This window comes from Podarcis bocagei, assembly GCF_964188305.1.
Source record: "Podarcis bocagei genome assembly, chromosome: 8".
Classification (NCBI taxonomy): Eukaryota; Metazoa; Chordata; class Lepidosauria; order Squamata; family Lacertidae; genus Podarcis; species Podarcis bocagei.
In genome coordinates, this window is record NC_138133.1 from 62,041,807 (window position 1) to 62,064,375 (window position 22,569).

A 22,569-nucleotide genomic window follows, 5' to 3' on the forward strand; every position below is an offset into this window, starting at 1 on the left:
TGGTTGCTTAGGCACTGGTTCCGACTATCTGTCCTTGCCCTCAGGGACAGAGCTGGCCTTCCGGATACCAGCGGAAGCCAGCGTGGGAAACAAGTATTGGGTGAGAAATAAAGCTGGGCACCAGACCATTACTTCTCACCCTCATGTTCCTGTGGGGCTTGCACGGCCCAAGTCCGACTCCGGGGACAAGGACGAAAGAATGGCAAGCCCCTGGATTTCCTTTAACGGAATTCCCATTCGCATCATTTGGAGGGGTAGGCACTTACCCCTCCAAGCACCAATTTAACCAGTGCCTAACCGCCAACCTTACAAGTTGTGACGATTTGCTACGCAGTAGGCAAAAACCAAATGGCACCAGCCAATCAGCCAGATGGCAAAATTCCTACCGTGCCCCCGCACCAAGGCGAACGACACCATGACAGGCATAGCAAGGTCAAGCGATCAGCTTAAATAAAAAACCCCCCTATTAAAGGGAGGGAGGGCGGGTGATCCGATGCAAAACGGCCAAGAGGCCGTGCCAACGTCTGGCCCCTGTATATATAGACTCTGACCCCTCCTCCGAATTGGCAACAATCAAAACACCCCAGCAACCCAGTTTAACCATTTAAATGGCCGGGATTCAACTAAATTTGCCTAGTCACTGGAGGGTGGCCTGTTCCCAACCGCAACACGTGCTCTCTGCTAGGGAGAACACGCTTTGCGTGTTGAGTCACAGTAGCCCCCCAATAATTCACACTTCACACATCAATTTTTGTTTAAGGTTTTTGGCATAATTTTGGCCACAACTTTATTCAAATACAAAAATGTGAGTGGTTGCTTAGGCACTGGTTCCGACTATCTGTCCTTGCCCTCAGGGACAGAGCTGGCCTTCCGGATACCAGCGGAAGCCAGCGTGGGAAACAAGTATTGGGTGAGAAATAAAGCTGGGCACCAGACCATTACTTCTCACCCTCATGTTCCTGTGGGGCTTGCACGGCCCAAGTCCGACTCCGGGGACAAGGACGAAAGAATGGCAAGCCCCTGGATTTCCTTTAACGGAATTCCCATTCGCATCATTTGGAGGGGTAGGCACTTACCCCTCCAAGCACCAATTTAACCAGTGCCTAACCGCCATGGAGCCCTCAGCTCACCGCCAAACCACTCACAGCCCCAACCAAGACCTCAGCTTGGTCACCACCGCACCAATCCAAGCCTCATTCCCTGAAGCGGAAAGGTGCATGCCATCAGCTTGGAAAAAGGATGGCCTCTCAAAAAGAATCTCGGGGTGGGAAATTGCATCGCCACCAGCTCCAAAACTTTTTTGACCACAGCAGAATTGATGCGTTTTCGGGCTCTTTCAGTGGCAGCCGGGCAACGACTGCCCTTCCAAACGCAGCGTTGCAAAAGCTTTGACCAAAAATTTTTCGCTGTCGGCACCATTGCACGCAGCGTCTCCAGGTCACCCAAAATTGCAGCACGTAGTGACAAACAGTCCATGGGCACCAGGTCGTTCTCACCAAGCTGCACCACAATAGCAGCTGGCGGCCCCTCCAAGAGCAACTGCCTCCGGATACTTGGCAGGAACTCCGACCAGCACATCCCACGTCTGGACAGCCAAGACAAGCGAATATGTGGAGGAAAGCCGAAATCTGGACCCAATCCAGATTGCCGTGCTGCGACGCCAGCCCAATGGACGATACTGTGCCCCACAATCCAAACACGGGTCACCGCTAAACCTGATAAATAAGATGAAACAAGCAAAAATTGTAAGACACCAATAATGTTAACGAACATAATCTTTGAATGCATTCGATTTCCAACGACCTGTATTTTATTTCCACTGCCTTATTAACATGCTTTCCGGCCTTCTTGGTGGTACGTTTGTCTAGGCATTGGTTCCCGACTAGCTGCACCTGACCTCAGCAGGGCAGCACTGACGACTGGGCCCCACCATATCGTCAGTACCAGCAAACATTGTGGGGGAGCAATGAATCCCAAGGCAATCGCATCCCGCCAGGTGTCGTTCCCCATAGGGGAAAGATGCACCCCATCTGCCCTAAAGAGGGCAATAGCCTTGAAGAAAATTAGGAGGGTGCAATATTACAGAACCACCTAAAGCAAGGACCTATTTTATTTTATTTGTTATTTTATTCACTTTATTTATTTTATTCTATTATCCACCGCCTTATTAACATGCTTTCTGGCCTGCTCGGTGGTAGTTTGTCTAGGCATTGGTTCCCGACTAGCTGCACCTGACCTCAGCAGGGCAGCACTGACGACTGGGCCCCACCATATCGTCAGTTCCAATAAACAGCATGGGGGAGGAATGAACCAGGATCAGACTCAAGCTCACCCCAAATGCTCCCAGGGACTCTTGCATGGCCCTACCCCTCAAAAGGGGTCGACAAAAGCATGGCAAATCCTTGGATTCCCTTAATGGAACATCTTTGCGCATTGGAGGGGACAGGTGCTCCCACCCCCCCTCCAGACCACCTTGAACCAATGCCTTAAATTATTTTGAGTCCAGGGAGAGCTGCCATCAACTCAATCCAAGCCCTCTTGCATGCAGGAATGCAAACTTATGCTGGAGGAAGACAGCAAACATTCTCGCCCAGCTGTACCACCAGCACTGCGGGAGGACCTGCACAGGTCACACTCGACCGCACCAAAGGAAGGATCTCCTCCCAAAGCATTCCCCATCTGGACATCCAGTATATGTTCACATGGGCAGGAAGACTGAGATGATGCCCCAGTCCAAACCCGTCAACATGCTTGCCAGCCTAGTGTACAATGCTGTGGCCCAAATGTGCACAGCTGCTCCTATGAAAAAAGGAAACAACAGACAAGCATCAGCACAGACATCACTGTGACACTTCCTGATATAATCCTTGTCAGCGTCAGACTTCCAATGACTCGTATTCACAATCCTGTCTACTGACAGGCCCCCAGTGTGCAGCCTTTGCAGCAGCACCTAATCGTAAGGAATGAGGAGTGTTCAGCGGTAAGCAAGCCGCAGGCTCTAATAACTGGTGCACGACGTAAGCACATTGATGCCGGGCTAACGGGAACCCATTTTCATGCACTAGGAGCGGGCCAGCCCCCAGGGAATAAAAAGCCAAATATTCTGTTATCCATAACCGGGCAAGGGCCCTCCTCACCTGTGGCGGGAAGCCTGATTGTGGCACTCCTGCCCACTAAGTCTGTTTTAGAGTTACCAGCTCTAATGACAAGCTCCAAAGGATAAGGAAAAGTCCTGAAGCAATAAGCCTCCAGAATCTCGGCCCCGTGCTGGCTCCAACAACCATTTCCCCAACCCTCAGTGCGAAAATGCAATGGACTACTGAAAGGAGTCTCACCTTGATCTTTAACCCGCAGACAAGTTTTAACTTGTTGCAGATACTCCATAGGTAAAAATTGACCGACTTCCTGCCCACTGTCCTATGAGGTTGGAGCCTATTCCAACCTTCCAAGGCCCTGCGCACTGCAAACTTTATACAAGGGTCTCTGAAAAAATAAAGCTTCAATGAAACAGACATTGCAGCGGACTGAATTCGGATAGTTATAACCGCATGCCCAATCTGCAGCAGGTGGACCAAATACTGCAGGATCTGCTCAGAGGATGGGGGCAAATTCTTCCGAATGGCCAAGAACTGCCAGCTTAAGGCTAAGAAATCCATCCAGGCCTTCCCATAAGAGGTAAAAGCAGAAGGGGAAATGGAAGCTGCCGCTCTCTGAAATTACTAATTGTTGTCAAAAAGCCACAAGACTGGAAAAGTCTGGCAATAGCTGAGTCTGGAGCCCAGGATCTGAAGCGCTTCATCTGAAAATCGGATAGTGTCAGCGTAATTTGGAGAGTAGAAAGCACAATATTAAACCTTAAGTGGCGCAGCTCGAAAGCATGCGCGGAGGGGCAGAGACTGTGCTACAGCATGAGGACTGTTTTGCCAAGACGCTCAACACCACCTGGTTATCAGACCAAAAGCAGATCCGATGGTCACTGAACTCCTCGGGCCACATGTGAACTGCTACTACAATGGGGAAAACTCAAGAAAAGTTATGTCACATGATTGCCTCACCACACCAGGCTTGAGGCCATAGCTTTGCACACCAGCAGCCCTTGAAATAAAAACCAAAGGGCAAAGATCCAGCAGCACCAGCATGAACCTGAAAATCCCTGAGCGGGTTCAAGGTATCCTGCCATGGCGAACTACTATTGCATACATTCAGGAATTGCTACCATCGCCTGATATCTGCCTTCACCACATTTGGTAGGCATACACAAAGGTAAGGGGACCTCTGTCAGCATCGCCCTTGAGCCAGTGCCACCAACTGGACTCATCCACTTCAGCCCCAACTGGGCTAGGCGAGCTGGGTAGCACTTCCAGAGACCACCTTCTGCACATGAACAGGTCAAAGTGCTGTGGACTCACAGCTTAGAGTTGTGAGCACCGGATTCACTCCAACAAAAAGACAGTCGTCGCACAGCAGAGTACAGCAGAGTCTGAGTATATAAACAACTCAGAGAGCAGCTCTGTAGAATATCTTCTTATTCTATCTACAACTATACAAACTATATACAGAGCTTAATAGGTCTAAGCATAAATAAATGCTGCACTGCACTGAGTATCTGCAGCTGCCCTTAGCAGCAACCTTATCTCTACACATGATCTCTAACACTCAGTCTCTCTCCCTCTCCGACACTGACTGACTGACTGACTTGGTGCTGGAGCAGAATAAGTAGAGACCAGAACACGCCTCCTCCTCTCTGGAGAATCAGCAGACTCCTCAGGAGATTCTTGGATATGGGAGGGGTGAAATCTAGGCAGCCTGGCCTAGTGGGAAGATTAGTTAAGTGACCCAGCAAGATCGGATCTGGTGAAGCATCACTTGCTACAGAGGAAGTATTACAAAATAACTTCCTTCAAGGCAGACAGCTTCTCCATAGCCAAGTGGTATGTTTTAGCAACGATATCCAACTGGATCCCTAAATAAAATGGGAATATGGGCAAAAGGTATTGAGCTATTGCTTGCCAGCTTCCAGCCCCCGCTTGGGCAGGGGGCATCTTGTGCAGCCATCATGATATGTAAATTTACAGGGCCGACGCTGGCCAGAACCCCTAAAGAAGTCCCAACCAAGCTGCCGCCAAGCCAGCTTCCTTTTCAGACACACACTCTGTGCAATGCAAAAAAAAAAACAAAAACAAAAAAAACAACACACACTCCGTGCAGTGCACACACTCTCCATGCAATGCAACTACACACTCCGTGCAATGCAAAAAGCACGCTCTGTGCAATGCAACTACACACTCCGTACAATGCACACACAAAACCTCTGTGCAATGCAACTACACACTCCGTGCAATGCAAAACACACTCTCTGCAATGCACACACCTTTCATGCAATGCAACTACACTCCATGCAATGCAACTACACACTCTGTGCACTGCACCCTCTGTTCAATGCAACTACATACTCCGTGCAATGCACACACACTCCGTGCAATGCAAAAAACCAAAGCAAAACAAAAAACACTCTGTGCAATACAACTACACCCTCCATGCAATGCACACGCACTCCATGCAATGCAACTACACACTCCCTGCAATGCACACGCACTCCATGCAATGCAACTACACACTCCCTGCAATGCACACACCCTTCATGCAATGCAACTACACTCCATGCAATGCAACTACACACTCCGTGCACTGCACACCCTCTGTTCAATGCAACAACAAACTCCGTGCAATGCAACTACACCCTCCGTGAAATGCAACTACACACTCCGTGCAATGCAACAACACACTCCGTGCAATGCAACTACACACCCTCCGTGCAATGCAACTGCAAATCTCCTAGCAATGCAATGCAATTGCAGCCCGTGCAGCGCCGTGCTCTGCAACGCACAGAGCAAACTGCAATGCGGGCACGCAAAGGTGCTTTCTCCCAGTTGCATATTGCAAACATGGCGCCCATTACATCCCTCGCAGTGAGGTAACCACCAAAAGGACTTAAGTGTCCAGGTAGAGCATGGGGGAGCATGCAGCTGTCCCATACAGGGACCAATCCTGCAACCTAGGCATTACCGGCACTATGCGCTGACCCAGTGAAACCAATGCTTCATGGACCACATGGGGACACTATTCAGGCCGGAAACGCTTCCAGGCCATCGAATTCTAGGGCAAAGCCCTAGGATCACCTGCTAGGCCAGGCATAAATGTTTCCAGTGAAATAGCAGAGTTGAGGTAGCCCACAGCTTGTCCAGGTACCCCTGCTTGCCCTTTTAGAGGGAAGCACCCCTTCAAGAAACCCAAAGTTCTTTTATCACAAATGGGCCGAACTGCCCAGCAACAGAATAGCCCATAAGGAGCAGTTTGTTTTGTTTTGTTATAACAATGGCTAAGAGGGGGATATGAACTCCCAGGTCCTAGTCCTGCACTTTAGCCACTAAGCCACAATGGCTCATCTCAAAATGGCAGTCGCCTCTATCAGGGCAAAACAAACTTAAAGAAAATAAACTTGTTCAGAAACAGCATAGTTCAAGAGCATATACAGAGTGCTCATAGTCCTTGGAGGCACAGGGAGCCATAAAGCCAACCTTCGGGGATACTATAAACGAAAGTGATACCAGCTAAGCTGGGAACAGCCCTGACTAGCCCCACAATTTCAACAAGAGAAATGGGGGAAACCTTTTTGCGAAAGAAAGCCCCTAACGGGGGCTCTCTCACTATTGGGAAAGGCAAGCCACAGATACAGGGAGAATCTTCCTACAGGGCAGGGTAAGGGGTGGGGTGGGAAATTGAACAGGAAAAGGGGGGAATTAAATTATTTAAGGGACTAGAGAGGATTAAAAGAAAGGGGAAATAAAGAAATAAAGAAATGTAACCAGACAATGAGAAGATTGTCCCAGTGCTCCATGTGATCCGATGCAAAACGGCCAAGAGGCCGTGCCAACGTCTGGCCCCTGTATATATAGACTCTGACCCCTCCTCCGAATTGGCAACAATCAAAACACCCCAGCAACCCAGTTTAACCATTTAAATGGCCGGGATTCAACTAAATTTGCCTAGTCACTGGAGGGTGGCCTGTTCCCAACCGCAACACGTGCTCTCTGCTAGGGAGAACACGCTTTGACACTATATTGGTAAAATCATAGTTATCAACCAGTTCTGGAAAGTATATTTGGGTGAGTACAGATGCAAGTGACTTCTATCCTGTGCACTTCAAGGGTTACAGAGCCTTGAAGAGTAGTCTTGTAGGCAGAAATCCAACGGGTAAAGCTTTTTCTTCTCAGACTTTGCCCTCTGAGTGTCCTCCCCTGTCTTATGAATTATGGATGATAGTGGACAACCCAGGCATCCATCCCAATGATTTTATTCCTCACCCAGTCTCATAAAAGGGCGCTGCTAAACATGGGCAAATGTATTAGTTACCCACTGTAGAAAAGTGTCTCTGCTCCAGGCTAATGTGAAAGATGCCCAGATTCCTCTGCATTAAAAAGTCAGTGTGCTGAAGCATGTTAATGGTGGTTATATACTTCCTTTTTTATGCATCGCCTTCACTTGCAACTTGCAAACTCCTTGTCTCACTGCAGTGAAAAATGGTCCACGGCTCAGTGACTTCAGTTCTGCTTCAAAGTGATTCATTGCTGCAAGTAAGATATTTTCTCCCCTCCCCCTCCTTTCATTTCCTCCGTGTTGCCTTTTGGCAGATGATAGTTTTAGCTGCACTCCTCAGAACCCCGACCTGTTTTGGGTTTTTTGCAGTTATCACACATATAGATCCTGCTTTAGTTGTCCTGGGTTTAAACAGCACACAAAGAAAACATGCACATTAAAAATCTGTAGCACATCATGACTCTGTGGTATGTTTACAGGCAACCGGAATGATATGTTTGCATACCAAGAAACTCTGTATTTGTACATCTGGTTCCCCTTTAACACAGCAGTGGAGAGCCTCTGGCTCTTCAGATACAGCTAGACTCCCACCAGTTGTGGCCACCATGGGAAATGGTCAAGGATGATGGGAGCTGTAGTACAGCAACATCTAGTGGAGCACAGGTCACCTACTACTGTTTTAATGTGTGCCTTGAGCTGTTCTCACCAGAATATGCCTCTGCCTCTGTAAGATTTACAGTGCAGTTTTAAACATAGATAAAGACTGACATGTAGAATTCTCCAGTGTCGAGGATTCCTGCAACTGTCATCTATGCTATTAATTGTGACAATCAAACTCAGTCCAATGGAAACAAAAGAAAGACTGGAGGGTGGGTTTCATTTTATTTATTACATTATTTATTTATGATGAAAATCTATTATAACAAATCGCTTTAAGGTTTGCTTGTATGGTTTTTCATGGTTTTAATATTTTCCAGTTGCGCACACCCACCCTAATATTTTATGATGAGGCAGTATAGAAATACTTTTTTAAATAAATAATATTTAAAATCTTTCTAGCTGTCCTGTAAGACAACATCCTCTTTGTTGGGCAACTTTCAATTATTATTGTTGTCATTGTCATTCAATAAACACACACACACAGTTGGACAGACATGAGAACTAAGGAGCAATCACCCACAAATGGAAACAATATACAACCCATCATAAAATAAACAAACTGTCTAAAAACAGGAAATGAAAACTAATATCCTAAAACCGCAGAGACCAAGACATGATTTACAAAAACACATGTTCTTAGCTAATTCCAGCACTTTTCACACAACAGTCATTAGGAACTAATTTAAAGCAGATATGAGGCTTTTAACATGCTTAACATGAGTCAACAGGGTGATGCAGCAGCAATGAAAGCTCATGCTATTCTAGGCTGCATCAACAGAAGTATAGTGTCCAGAACAAGGAAAGTCATAGTACTGCTCTATTCCGACTTGGTCAGGCCACACCTGGAAAGCTGTGTCCAGTTCTGGGTTCCACAATTTAAAAAGGATATTGGCAAGCTGCAAAGTGTGCAGAAGATGGCTAGCCGAGACATCATCTGCAGAGAATCATAAAATTGAAGATTGGGAAGGGACCACAAGGGTCATCTAGAGCAACCCCCTGCAATGCAGGAATCCTTTGCTCAACGTGAGTCCCGAACCCACATCCCTGATATTAAGAGTCCTGCTCTACCAATATATGAACCAGTGAGAACTCTTGCTCTCGTGTCCTATTTGAGGACTTCCCATAGGCATCTAGGTGGTCACAGTAAGAAAATAATGTTTTACTGATTTACTCAGTAGGCTTTCGGTCTGATCCAGCAATAATCTCTGGAAGTGAAGAAGAGGTGAATCGAGACTCGGCAGAGAGCATCTGATCACATCATTTTGTTCGTCATATCAAATAACAGGCCTGACCTGAGATCTTAAATAGATGTCAAAGCCTTTCACTTGACCTGTTCCGGCCTTTTAATACTCAGTAAACGCTGGAGTGTCATTGCACTGGTCCTCATGAAGTTCAACTCACTGTACACTGGCTGAACCCTTGCCTTTCTCTGCAGCAGTATTTATAATAATATGCCCTGAAAATAATGACAAATAGTGAAGCTTTCAGCAGTAGAAAATCAGAACCTTTTCAAGCATTTCAGGGCTGAGATTCGTGTGGCAGCTGAAGGATAAAATATTGAAACTAAAACCTGTCAGGCATTCCTTCTCAATTACAAGCTAGCTCTTGTTAAAATACACTAAAATTGAGTCTGGTTCCTCTCACTAAATATTATCTTCTCAATTAAAATAGGTTCTTTCTCCTTACAGAGTTGGGAAGGTCTGCTATTCAGAACATTCAGGAAGGCAGCAAGGCCTGATTTGTGGGTAACAGCGACAGGGTGCATGTGGCGTCCTGTCGTGAAAAGCAATTTAAAAATGACTTTCATGCAATGGAAAGGTGAATGAATGCAAATTAAATAGCAAAAACCCATAGCTATTTCATCAAGACTCACAGCTGGTAAAAACAAAGATATTCTCGATGACTGCAATGATGGAAATGGACTAGTAGGTTTATGTGTGTTGATTTGGGTATAGGACTCCCAAACTGTTATTCCCATCCCAGGGACATGGGCTAAATCAGTCTTCATCAGCCTAGGGCCTCCTGTTGTTTTGGACTACATCTCCCATCAGCCCCAGCCAGCACAGCCATGTCCAAAACATATTTTATGTATTTATTTTAAAAACCCTAATTGTCAGCTGGAGTCAGGCATAGGTCCGCAGCAAAAATAATAAATCACTCAAGGTCATTAAATCTAAATATTTATTCAAGGAAACATACCACAGCTCAGGCCTAGTGGTCTCAGCAACTCATTTGCTCTTCATATCAGCCCTCATCATATTATCATGTGATTACATATAATCATTTTTCAGTACCTTTCTTCATTAAGACTTTGACTAATTTTCCTATTCATTAAATGTCTCCCAATATCCTCTTTTATTTGTCTACAAAACAATTGAAGATTAATCACAATTGCCATGCCTAACAAATTCTCTTTCCGTGCATACAAAATGGCCACCATAAATCCTAATGGCTTGTTCTTTTCAGTGTTCCAGAGCGACCATTCACTACATACAGTACCTAAAAGCAGCTAGTTCTGTACTATAAAAAGTAGGCAGGCACAGCTAGGCCATAGTCTCAAAAAATAAATAAATGGAATAATCAAAATGATAGTTTTATGAAATTATTATTTTCTTCATCACTCTGCCACAACTTCCAGACTAGCAGAGAGTAGTATTGTTGCTGTCAGCTGAGTGAAGTAGGAAGTCAATTGCTTCCCACTTGGTTTTTATCCATCCTGTCACTAATACATATATTTTTGTTATGAAGAGTAAAACTAGAAGCATCCTGAACCTTATATTGTCTACTCTTGCTGAGCAGGGCCTTTATAACTCTGGGAAAATCTGAAGCTGCCGTATTCCAGCACAAAGGCTTCTTATTCGTCTTGAATTTAAGACCCCTGACTCTAGGCCTGACACTAGGGTTGCCATATTTCAGAAAGTGAGAATCCAGACACAAACTTCTTTGGCAAAGTTGTTGAGCTTTTTTTTAAAAATGGAATTTGACAAAATCTAGACTTCCAATATTGGTTGCCATACATTTGGGTTTTCCTGGACATTTCAGCAATTTCCACTCGAACACTGCTTCCAACTGCAGTATTCTGGCAATTCTACCTGACACAAGTTGGAAGGGATGCCCGTTTTGTGATGGAGGAAAAAGTGCCACAAATCAATCAAAATTCCTGATGCTGTTTCAGTAGTCTATGTGGTATATAAAAAGAAGTCTGATGTAACAAGCAACCTGATTTTTCAGGTTCTATAATGAGAGAGACTGAACAGTATCTCTAATTGCCCTATTAACATTCTGCAGCATTAATTGTATAATTTGCATATGCATCTTGAATGATTCCAGATGCAGCCTCACGACTGAAGGATACAGGTGTGATTTTGAAGAAGTGAGGAAACCATTTCAGTACAGAAGTATGTCTCAAAAGTCCTGTGCCTGCAAATCTGCATGCAGGTGATCTTCCTTATATGTTGAGATTTAAATGTAATCTGCTTCTAGATTAAAGGCAGTTTCAACAACACAAAAGGAAAGCAACTGCAGAGAATGAATTTCTGAACATTCATCATGCCTGTTGCTGCCTTTTCTTGGATTGTGAAACTGTAAATGTTTGCAAAATAAACTCTAAGCTTCTTGCTAAAAAGCAGGTCTGATTGATATACCCTGGATATTTTCCCCATAGTCCTAATTCCTTTAGGGGCTGGGAACAAAATGTTAGAAGTTCATTAACCTCTTATGCACAAACCGGATTCTGCAGACTCCTCACAGATTTCATAATGTCCCTTTGATAATTGTAATCAGCCGACAATAAAGCAGCTGCCCAGGGGGCCTTAGATAACAAAGTGTGCTCATCAGGCACTCTCCTCCTTGCATTAGAGGGGCTGCTTTCTTAGAACATAGTAAGATGCTTTCATAGAATTGTAGAGTTGGAAGGGATCATGAGGATCATCTAGTCCAACCCCCTGCAATGCAGCTATCCCATACGGGGATCAAACCTGCAACCTTGGTGTTATCAGCACTGTGCTCTAACCAGCTGAGCTATCCAGGCTTGCAGTCCCAGCAAGAACACTCACATAACAGCCCAGAAACCTTTAGTGGCAGGGAATCAAATGGCACCAAAAGAACAATCATGTGCCACTGTATGATATAAAATTCACTGGGGACGCGGGTAGCTCTGTGGTCTAAACCACTGAGCCTCTTGGGCTTGCCGATCAGATGGTCGGTGGTTCGAATCCCCACGACGGGGTGAGCTCCCATTGCTCTGTCCCAGCTCCTGCCAGCCTAGCAGTTTGAAACCATGCCAGTGCAAGTAGATAAATAGGTACCACTGCGGTAGGAAGGTAAATGGTGTTTCTGTGCACTCTGGTTTCCGTCACAGAGTTCCATTGTGCCAGAAGTGGTTTAGTCATGCTGGCCACATGACCCGGCGAGCTGTCTGTGGACAAACGCTGGCTCCCTCGGCCTGAAAGCAAGATGAACGCTGCAACCCCATAGTCACCTTTGACTGGACTTAACCATCCAGGGGTCCTTTGTCTTTTTGCCTATAAAATTCACATTTCCAAAATACTGGGAGAATTTTTTCTCAGAAATAACTCCACGAGTTTAATCTTCTCTGCGCATGCTTGGAATTTAAGCTGCCTGATGTCTGGCTGACTCCCTGGCTGATTTGAATACCAGACTGCTGCCTTCCTGCCTAGCCTAAGGTACCTGGATGAGTGCCTGGGAAATCTGACTATGCAGACAACTCTTGTGCAGAGTACCATGCAATTTCATGGCAGGATTCCATGCCCACTTATGAATAAAACAGACAAATGGAAACTTGGCATTCATTTTTGTGGCTACAAGACAAGCTGCATGGTTTGTTGGAGGGTGCCTAATGCTGTATCCCTAGGATGCTTCTGTGGAAGTCAGTCATGTTTACAGGAATGAGATGGGCAGTGGAATCCTGTGCATTCTTCCTAAATTGTTCGTCCTACCCAATACAGTGGGGTTTACCCACTAGCAAGCCCACTTATGACTGGAGCGTTACTTCTTGCAAGTACATCTGCTTGGGACTGGGATGTAAAGCTGATATATGAAGAAGAGGCTTAAATAATATAGAGGAGGAGAAAGAGAGAAAATGAATAATGAATGCATCTGTTTGATATCAGACACTGGGTACTTCATGGCACACTGAAATGAAATGTAATTATTATTATTATTATTATTATTATTATTATTATTATTATTATTAAAATTATTTATACCCCGCCCATCTGGCTGGGTTTCCCCAGCCACTCTGGGCAGCTTCCAACAAAATATTAAAATACAGTAGTCCATCAAACATTAAAAACTTCCCAAAACAGGGCTGCCTTCAGATGTCTTCTAAAAGCCTGGTAGTTGTTGTTCTCTTTGACATCTGGTGGGAGGGCGTTCCACAGGGCAGGTGCCACTACCGAGAAGGCCTTCTGCCTGGTTCCCTGTAACTTGGCTTCTCGCAGAGAGGGAACAGCCAGAAAGTCATCAGAGCTGGACCTCAGCGTCCGGGTAGAATGGTGGGGGTGGAGACGCTCCTTCAGCTATACTGGACTGAGGCCGTTTAGGGCTTTAAAGGTCAGCACCAACACTTTGAATTATGCTTGGAAACGTACTGGGAGCCAATGTAGGTCTCGGTGGCCACTCCCAGTCACCAGTCTAGCTGCCACATTCTAGATTAGTTGTAGTTTCTGGGTCACCTTCAAAGGTAGCCCCACATAGAGCACATTGTAGTAGTCCAAGCAAGAGATAACCAGAGCATGCACCACTCTGGCGAGACAGTCCGCGGGCAGATAGGGTCTCAGCCTGGTAAACAGCTGCCCTGGACATAGAATTGACCTGCACCTCCATGGACAGCTGCGAGTCCAGAATGACTCCCAGGCTGTGAACCTGGTCCTTCAGGGGTACAGTTACCCCATTCAGGACCAGGGAGTCCTCCACACCTGCCTGCCTCCTGTCCCCCCAAAACAGTACTTCTGTCTTGTCAGGATTCAACCTCAATCTGTTAGCCGCCATCCATCTTCCAACTGCCTCCAGACACTCACACAGGACTTTTACTGCCTTCACTGTTTCTGATTTGAGAGAGAGGTAGAGCTGGGTATCATCTGCATACTGATGAACACCCAGCCCAAAGCCCCTGATGATCTTTCCCAGTGGCTGCATGTAGATGTTGAAAAGCATGGGGGAGAGGACGGAACCCTGAGGCACCCCACAAGTGAGAACCCAGGGGTCTGAACACTCATCCCACCACCACCACTTTCTGAACACGGCCCAGGAGGAAGGAGCGGAACCACTGAATAACAGTGCCCCCAGCTCCCAGCCCCTCTAGACGGTCCAGAAAGATGTTATGGTCGATGGTATCAAAAACTGCTGAGAGATCCAGCAAAAGTAGGAAACAGCTCTCACCTTTGTCCCTAGCCCACCGGAGATCATCGATCAGTGCGACCAAGGCAGTTTCAGTCCCATGATGAGGCCTGAATCCCAACTGGAAGGGATCCAAATGGTCCGCTTCTTCCAGGCATGCCTGGAGTTGTTCAGCAACCACCCGCTCAATCACCTTGCCCAAGAATGGAAGAATTGAGACTGGGTGTTAATTGGCCATATTGTCTGCGTCTAATGATGGTTTTTTAAGAAGTGGTTTGCCAGCAGCCTCTTTCAGCAGGTCTGGGAAGGCTCCCTCACAGAGAGAAGCATTCACCACCCTGCGAAGCCCATCGCCCAGCCCTTCCTGGCTAGCTTTTATAAGCTAGGATGAGCAAGGATCAAGGAGACAGGTGGTTGGTTTCGCTCATCCAAGCAGCATGTTCACATCCTTGGGGGTAACAGATTGGAATTGATCCCATGCAACTTGACTAGACAGGACTCCAGCACTCTCCTGCCCCAGCCCTGCCCCCACAGTGGAGTCTACCTCTTCCCGAATCTGAGCGACTTTGCCTGCAAAAAACTTTGCAAAATCATTGCAGGAGATCATGTGGCCTGTACAGGGCCCTGATGGAGCAGGTGGTTCTGCTAAATTGTGAACCACCTGAAAAAGTCTCCTGCTGCTGTTTTCTGCAGATGCAATAGAGGGGGTGAAGAAGGTCCTCTTTGCTGTCGCTATCGCCACTTGGTAGGCTCGACATTGAGCTCTAACCTGTGTCTGGTCAGATTCAGAATGAGTTATCCGCCACTGGCACTCTACCCGTCTCAGTGATTGTTTCATTGCCCTCACATCCATGGAAAACCACGGGGCTGTCCAGGTTCCATGCAATCAGAGAGGGTGCTTCAGAGCCAAACAGTCAAGAGCCCTGGTTAACTCCACATTCCAGTAGGCCACCAGGGAATCAGCTGAAAGGCCATCAACATGGGATAGATAGATTAGATAGATGATAGATAGATAGATAGATAGATAGATAGATAGATAGATAGATAGATGATAGATAGATGATAGATGATAGATGATAGATGATAGATGATAGATAGATAGATAGATAGATAGATAGATGATAGATGATAGATGATAGATGATAGATGATAGCTAGCTAGCTAGCTAGATAGATGATAGATAGATGATAGATATAGATAGATAGATAGATAGATGATAGATGATAGATGATAGATGATAGATGATAGATGATAGATGATAGATAGATAGATAGACAGATGATAGATAGATGATAGATAGATAGATAGATAGATAGATAGATAGATGATAGATAGATGATAGATATAGATGATAGATGATAGATGATAGATGATAGATAGATAGATAGATTATAGATGATAGATGATAGATAGATAGATAGATTATAGATAGATAGATAGATAGATAGATAGATAGATAGATTATAGATAGATAGATAGATAGATAGATAGATAGATAGATAGATAGATAGATAGATTACGGAGACCAGCTTATAAAACACATTTGGGGGTACAATCCCAGAAGGAAAGCAAACATTTAAAACAATAAATTTAAAATTTTCAACATGGGGTAAAACATCCCCTACCACTCTCTGGAAACCATTTGAATCCATTAAGTGGCAGGGGCAGACCATCCGAATCGGTCCCAACTCCCTGCAAAGGGGAAGGGTTGTGTACAGGCTTGCACAGGAAAATAATATTTCCAGTGAATTGTTTGTATACTTTGGCTGGAATGTAAGACTGAGCTGGCATTAGTAGTTTTGCTTTCAGCCAAGGTTTTGCCAAAAGCACAAAGCTGAGCTGATGTTCTTTTTGGAACATGATAGAACTGACAAAACCGCCTGCAACAGCAGTATTTAGCAATAAGATAGTGCACATTATATACAGCAGCAAGTTAATGCTTCCCACAGAGCTTGAGCAATCAAGAAATGAAAGCCAATTTACATAATCAGTGTTATAATCCATACAAGCAGGAAGTAAGATGCATTGATTTAAATAGTCTCTGGGAATCTGAAAGAAAGTTCTGTGTGCTTTATGGGACCAAGAATAGAATTAATTCTAATAATAAGTAGTAATAATAAAGGATTACATTTAGTAGCCTGGCAGACCTATTCTGTACTGTACTCAAAAGCTACATATCAGTGTGATTCTTTAGTCCCTGTTTAGTACCACCCGCAAGAGAGAGAGAGAGAGAGGGAGATTGTTTTTGTATGCTTTTTGAATAATTTCTATTGAATTTTATGGCATATCTGCAAATATCAACACTGAATACATAGATCACAGTATTGCTTATAGCAAATAAAGAAATGAAAAGGGAATAAACAAATAAAGGTGACTGATGGAATAATTGATCATACATATCAGAAGGCTGATCTAATATAAAACAACAGAATACAATAGATGATTTGTGAATGAAGAACCTTTGTTTTTACTTGTTTCTTCAGTGCTAGCTCCATGAACAACAATGCTCAAAGGCTTTCAGAGGGTGGCAAATATGATACTGGTGTTATTGGACTTTAACATCTAAATGGCATCTGTCCAAGGTACTTAAAGGCAGGCTCTTACAAGATTTCTTGTGTTTGTATTCTGATTGGAATATACAAAATGTGTCTTTGTGTCTGTGGTTTTGGTTATGTTCCTCCTAAAACTGTACACATTTGGTGCGCATTTAAGGAAGAGCAGAACCGAAATACATTCATATTGCACTTCAGTGTTGCTGCTTGCGTATTTTGTATGCACATATTCAAACAGGAATATAAAAAGTCAGAAAACATACTCTCTGTACATTAACTCGGCATGAGTTTCTGTGTACAATGTGATTTTCTGACATGGCTTTCTACTGTGGATGGCTTCCTTGTTTGCAGTGGTGTCGTGGAATGCAAAGGAGTGTAGCTCCAGGACTTTTTTTTCACTCTGCTGGAATGCCAGGGTAATTGCGGAAAGTGATGGCTGATATGGTGGAACAGAGACATGGAGCTCGACTTCCATCAGTAGCATCACTGCAGCTTTCCCATATGGTGGTGGTGCAGGGCAGCAATGCCATCGGGGCTGTGTGGGTGCACTGGATTGGCTCCACTGCTGTGGATGCACAGCTTCAACCTCATCATCCCTCCATCCTACTGCAGTCTAGGTAAGTTACCATGATGCTGGTGAAAGGGGAAAGCTCTACCCTACCATATAAGACACTACTGGCTGAGGGACCTTCCTTGCTCTGGCAAGTGGATGAGATGATAATGAGGCTTGCAGGCTTGCTTGTGACTAATCAGCAAAGAGAAAGTCAGAGATGAGGAAAATAAGCAGTAACTGGATACTTCTTTTGTTTTCTTTGCTGTGGTTCCTGATCTTTACTAGTTGTTTAATTGGTAACAGTTCTTTGTATGGGAGACTGGCTCCATGCCAACACCCTACTATTCTACTTTCTCCTGAGCTGAAATTCAGTCAGATGCATGTATTTACAATCCCTGGCTGTTGAATTTTTCTCATTGTTCCCTCACTTTAGAGATAACGTTCTATCAAAGCAGTAGTAGCCGTACATCGTTTCTGAGAGCCAGATTTGAATCTTGGGCAATCTAAAGGTGTGTTGTAGCATTAAAATGTATGTTAGATCTTCCCTTGTTCAGTTTTAAATATTAATCTTAAAACTCTGAAGTTGCTCCTAAAGCTTCTGTGCAATGAATGAAAATCAGGAACCTTTTTAATTGGGAGTATTGTGAAATAAATGTGGAGAATAAACCCATCTTGAAGGGGAAAGCAGGTAGAGAGACCTCTGCCACACTGGTTCTTAGCAAGGCAAGCATTGGCAGATGTTTACAGACAGAATTTCTTATCATCTTTCAATAGACAACCTTAAGGAATAGCTCCAGCAGAGACTGGTTTCAGAGAGTTATCCAGAGGGCAAGAGAGAGCTTGGATGTGGCTGTGCTTATCCCTTCACTAGGCAACAAATGAATTTGAGAATATTTATGTGTTTATTTGAAGAATTACACCACTAGAAATCATAAAAATCTCTAACAACATGCAATAAAATATCTTCAAAAGTGACATAAGATGAGATAAAAACGTAATGCAACTGTGTGTCTCAAATAAAACTGAGCAGTGTACAAAACAAAACAAAATTAAAACATTTAGGGTGTGGTGCTCAATCTCTTGTTCCATCTGTGCAAGGAACATACCCCCTAAATCTGATTTCCCCTACCCTCCAGAGCAGATTTGGGCCATGTGTGGGATTTGGGGAGGTGTGGGCCAGAAAGGAGAGGAGAAAAGTCCCATTGACAAGCAGAAATGTTTGCACTGACAGGATGTGGTAGTTGAATACCATCATTAGAGTCAGAGTCTAAGAAAACTTGGACTGACACATTCAATTAACAATTCAGGTGAGCACAATGTGCAGACCACATGACTGGACATAGCTAGTGGACTTGTTGTAATACCAGCAGAATCCCTATCCTGTGCCTAGTCCCCATCACCGGGTGCAAACATTCAAAAGCAGGCCTCAGCTTGTGGCGTTAAGACCACTTTATTTTATAAACTACAGTTATAAAACAGGAGTTCTTTGGGCAACCCAGAAAACCTACTTAAAAGGCCTGAATGAATAGATGAGCATCTCTGAGAAGAATATTCCACCACTGGAATTCCACTTCCCCAAAGACCCCATTCGTAGTGGGGGGGGGAGGTAGCAGGTGGACCGTTTGGGCAGGGCTGAGCCTGCCCACACCCAAGCCGCATGGCTCAGGTACACTGCAGGCCCCGCGGTGAGTGTCACTCGGCATTTTGTCACCCCCCTCAGTGGTGACACCTGGGGCGAATCATACCCACCGCACCCCCCTTCCTCCTCACCTGCGCCCATCTCACTTCATTTGAATGGCACATTCAAAACAGGGCCTCTGAAGAGGACCTTAAGGTCCAGGTGGTACATAAGAAGAGAATGCATCCTCTCAGATACCTTGGTACCAAACCATTTAGCACTTTAAATTGGACACAGAATTATAGAACATGTGTGGGGAACCTCAGGCCAAATATAGCCCTTCGATCCTCTCTAGCTGGCCCTTGGGACTCTGTCAAAACACTTTTCTGCAGCCACACTCCTCCAGTTCTTGGTTGGAATGTGTCTTGCTTGCCTGTATAGAGAGAGGAACATACAGAAACTGTTTGTTGTCATGTGGTTGGGCTGTACAAAGATAAAAGTTGCATCCACTGGCATGTGGCCCTTGCAAGGCTGCCCACTTGGGAATGAGTCCCTCAGGCTGAACAAGACCCCTACCCCTGATATTGGCAGGGTCTTCTAAACTTCTTATTAGACATCATTTTCTGAGATGAAGGGAATTTAAAGTAGTTCACTAAAAAGAAAAAGGGGAAAGACCAATCCTCAGTGGGTTAGATGGCCTTTGAAAAGGCAGGACTTAATGGAACTACACGCAACTCAGCTCATACACCTCAATGGATTGGAATATATTTGAGTGATAGCAATTGTAAGTATTGCCTCTCTAAACATTTCACATATTTTTCCAATCCATTTTGTACTGGACTTTCTGATAGGGAACATGTGTTGAGGGACTCCTCTAGCAACCATCCTACTAGTTTAATATGAAAGCAAAGGGTTTAATAGCTGGATGAAGTGCACACTGTTACTATTGGTTTCTCAAGTAGAAGTATAGGTAGACAAATACATCATGTTTTACCAAGATGAATTTTTTTCTGAGAGAAAAAAAAAGTTACCTGAAGGAAGTTAATACATCAGAAGGAAGTTAATATACGAACCTAATTACCTTCTTCCCAAGTTAATCACAATGCAATATAGGCTTTGTGGTTTCAATAATTAATCTGGAAGAATCTGTCACAATGACTTTTCTGTTTGGAAGAAATAGAGGTAACAAAATGGATTGCTAAATCGTTTCATTTATAGAATTCCTAGTCTAGATTGGCTCATTTGACTTCCCTTCTATTCCCCACCCTTTTCATCTGTATAAACTTCATTCTCTGAATAATGGCCACTTCTGAACAGGCATAGTCAGGCCACAGAGACCCATGCTCAAGTAACTTCCCAACTGGATTGCAGTAATGCATGGTACATGGGACTGCCCTTGAAGACATCCCAGAAACTTCAATTAATGCAGAATGTGGCTGCCAGATTTTTTCCTATACAGTCGGATAAACATAAGAACACAGGAAGAGCCCTCCTGCTACATCAAACCAAGGCCCCTCTAGTCCAAGACTTGCTTCTCACCCGATGCCCATGGGAAGCCCACAAACAGAACTGGAAGACAGCAACACCTTTTTCACACCAATTTCTAAAAGAGTTCATTTCTGAGCCCAGTCCAAACAGCTGGCTTTTGATGGATTGAGACCCAAATACCTGAAAGAGTAGCTCTCCCCAAACCAGCCAGCATCTTGAGATCTTCACAGGAGGCTCTTTAATCTCACTTTGTGGTGATGTGGGGTATAGGCTTCTCCATGGCAGTGTCCCAACAGTGAAACATCCTTCCATAGAGGAACAATTGGCAGCAGCGTTATCACCCGTGCAGTGTCAGATTAAGATTTATTGCTTTGCCCTGGAGCATCAAGTTTTGGAACTTGATGGATATTCAGCCTCCTCTGTTGTTTCCAGCTGCTTTGTTTGATGGTGGGTTTTAATATGTAATGCTATTTATTTTATGATTTGCTTGGTCTTTTTTATTATATGTTTTGTACTCCTCCCCGGTATCTGAACTGATGAAGGGTGGGTTGTAAATATTTTTAAAATGAATGAATGAAATGTTTGTCTCATACCCTTTGTCTTTTCTGCTCTTTTAAACTTTAATTTCCCCCAGTCTCCCTTCGCGTTGAATAGCTAATGTGTTGTCTGCTTTCAGCTGATATTCCCTGCAAGGTTGTATATTCTGTTGTATATTCTTGGGGAAGAAAAGCTTTTCTCTATGAAAAACAACATCGATCATTAATTTAAATGCATTTTGATGTAGCAGTGTGCTTTACAATCACCCTGTCCCCATGTCAGCATAGCTAGGTCATTGTCCTCATATTTCAAATAGAAATCTGAGGATTTAAAAAAATGTAAAAATATTTGCCTAACAACTCACCAGTCTGCTGATGAGCTGACATTGAAAATTTAGTTTTTCAGCTCCATATCTAACATCCTACCCATGACAAAAAAGAAATTTCTCTCTCTCTCTCTCTCTCTCTCTCTCTCTCTCTCTCTCTCTCACACACACACACACACACACACACACACACACAGAGGCTGTGTACACATTACCATCTTAAAACAACCTGGGCCCCTGCAGAAGGAAGGGCAGACTATTAATTCAATAAATAAACAAAGAAAGCAGCTAGGCCATTCTTTTTCTCAATTTGGATCATAGATAGGTTTTTTTGGGTGGGGACTCATCAAAATGCAGTATTTCATGAGAAATGACAAGATAGAGATGGATTGTGGCTGATGTTATGTGCACACTGCTTCCCAGATTGACAATGGGAGTGCCCTGACTGGATGCAGAGCAAAAACTCATGAACAGCAATAATCACTCGGGTCTATCCAGAAAAAGTTATGGACAAAGAGATGTTAGATGTTCATCTAACATGCCCCAACAACAGATGCCCTGAGCAACGACTTCTGCTTTCATGGTGGGGGTTCTCCTCCCCACCCCCACCGGGCCTCTGCACCCCCTAAAATTATGGCTAGCCAGTGTCAACAATACTGAACTAGATGGACCACATAGGCAGCTTCCTATGTTACCATGTCTGAATAGTCAAAATGCCAGCCATATTTTACAGAGTTCGATGTGCTTACACCCATTGCTCTCAACGCATTTAAGCACACCTATTTGCTTGAATTGTAGCCAGGGGCTTATAATCTATAAAAAAAATGTGGAATCTACAATAAATAAACCTTGTCTTTTATCCAGCACATCTGTTGGCTAGGTTTCAGCTCTGTCTTGTAGGATATACTGCATCAGAAAAGCATCAGATGCTATCCATCACCACTACCTGCAGCTGATAGGGTTTACTGAGGGCAGAGAAAGAAAATTAACTCTGACCCTGAGAAATAGCTCAGGCAACGGTTTTCGAAAAGAGCAAAACGGCGAAGCTCTTGCTATAGCAGAGCACCAAATATACAACCGACATACAATGTAAAGAGAC

The 22,569-nt window shown here is 44.4% G+C and overlaps 1 long non-coding RNA gene across 1 annotated transcript in view; it reads right to left on the reverse strand.

Annotated features, from left to right (window-relative positions):
- Positions 1–7,570: 7,570 nt before the first annotated feature.
- Positions 7,571–22,569, reverse strand: part of LOC308593161 — a 33,208-nt gene continuing 18,209 nt past the window's right edge. The window contains exons 2-3 of the long non-coding RNA XR_014010798.1: positions 11,380–11,465; positions 7,571–7,651 (exon numbers count right to left, since the gene is read on the reverse strand). This is a non-coding gene — a long non-coding RNA (uncharacterized lncRNA). The remainder of the gene's footprint in view (positions 7,652–11,379; positions 11,466–22,569) is intronic.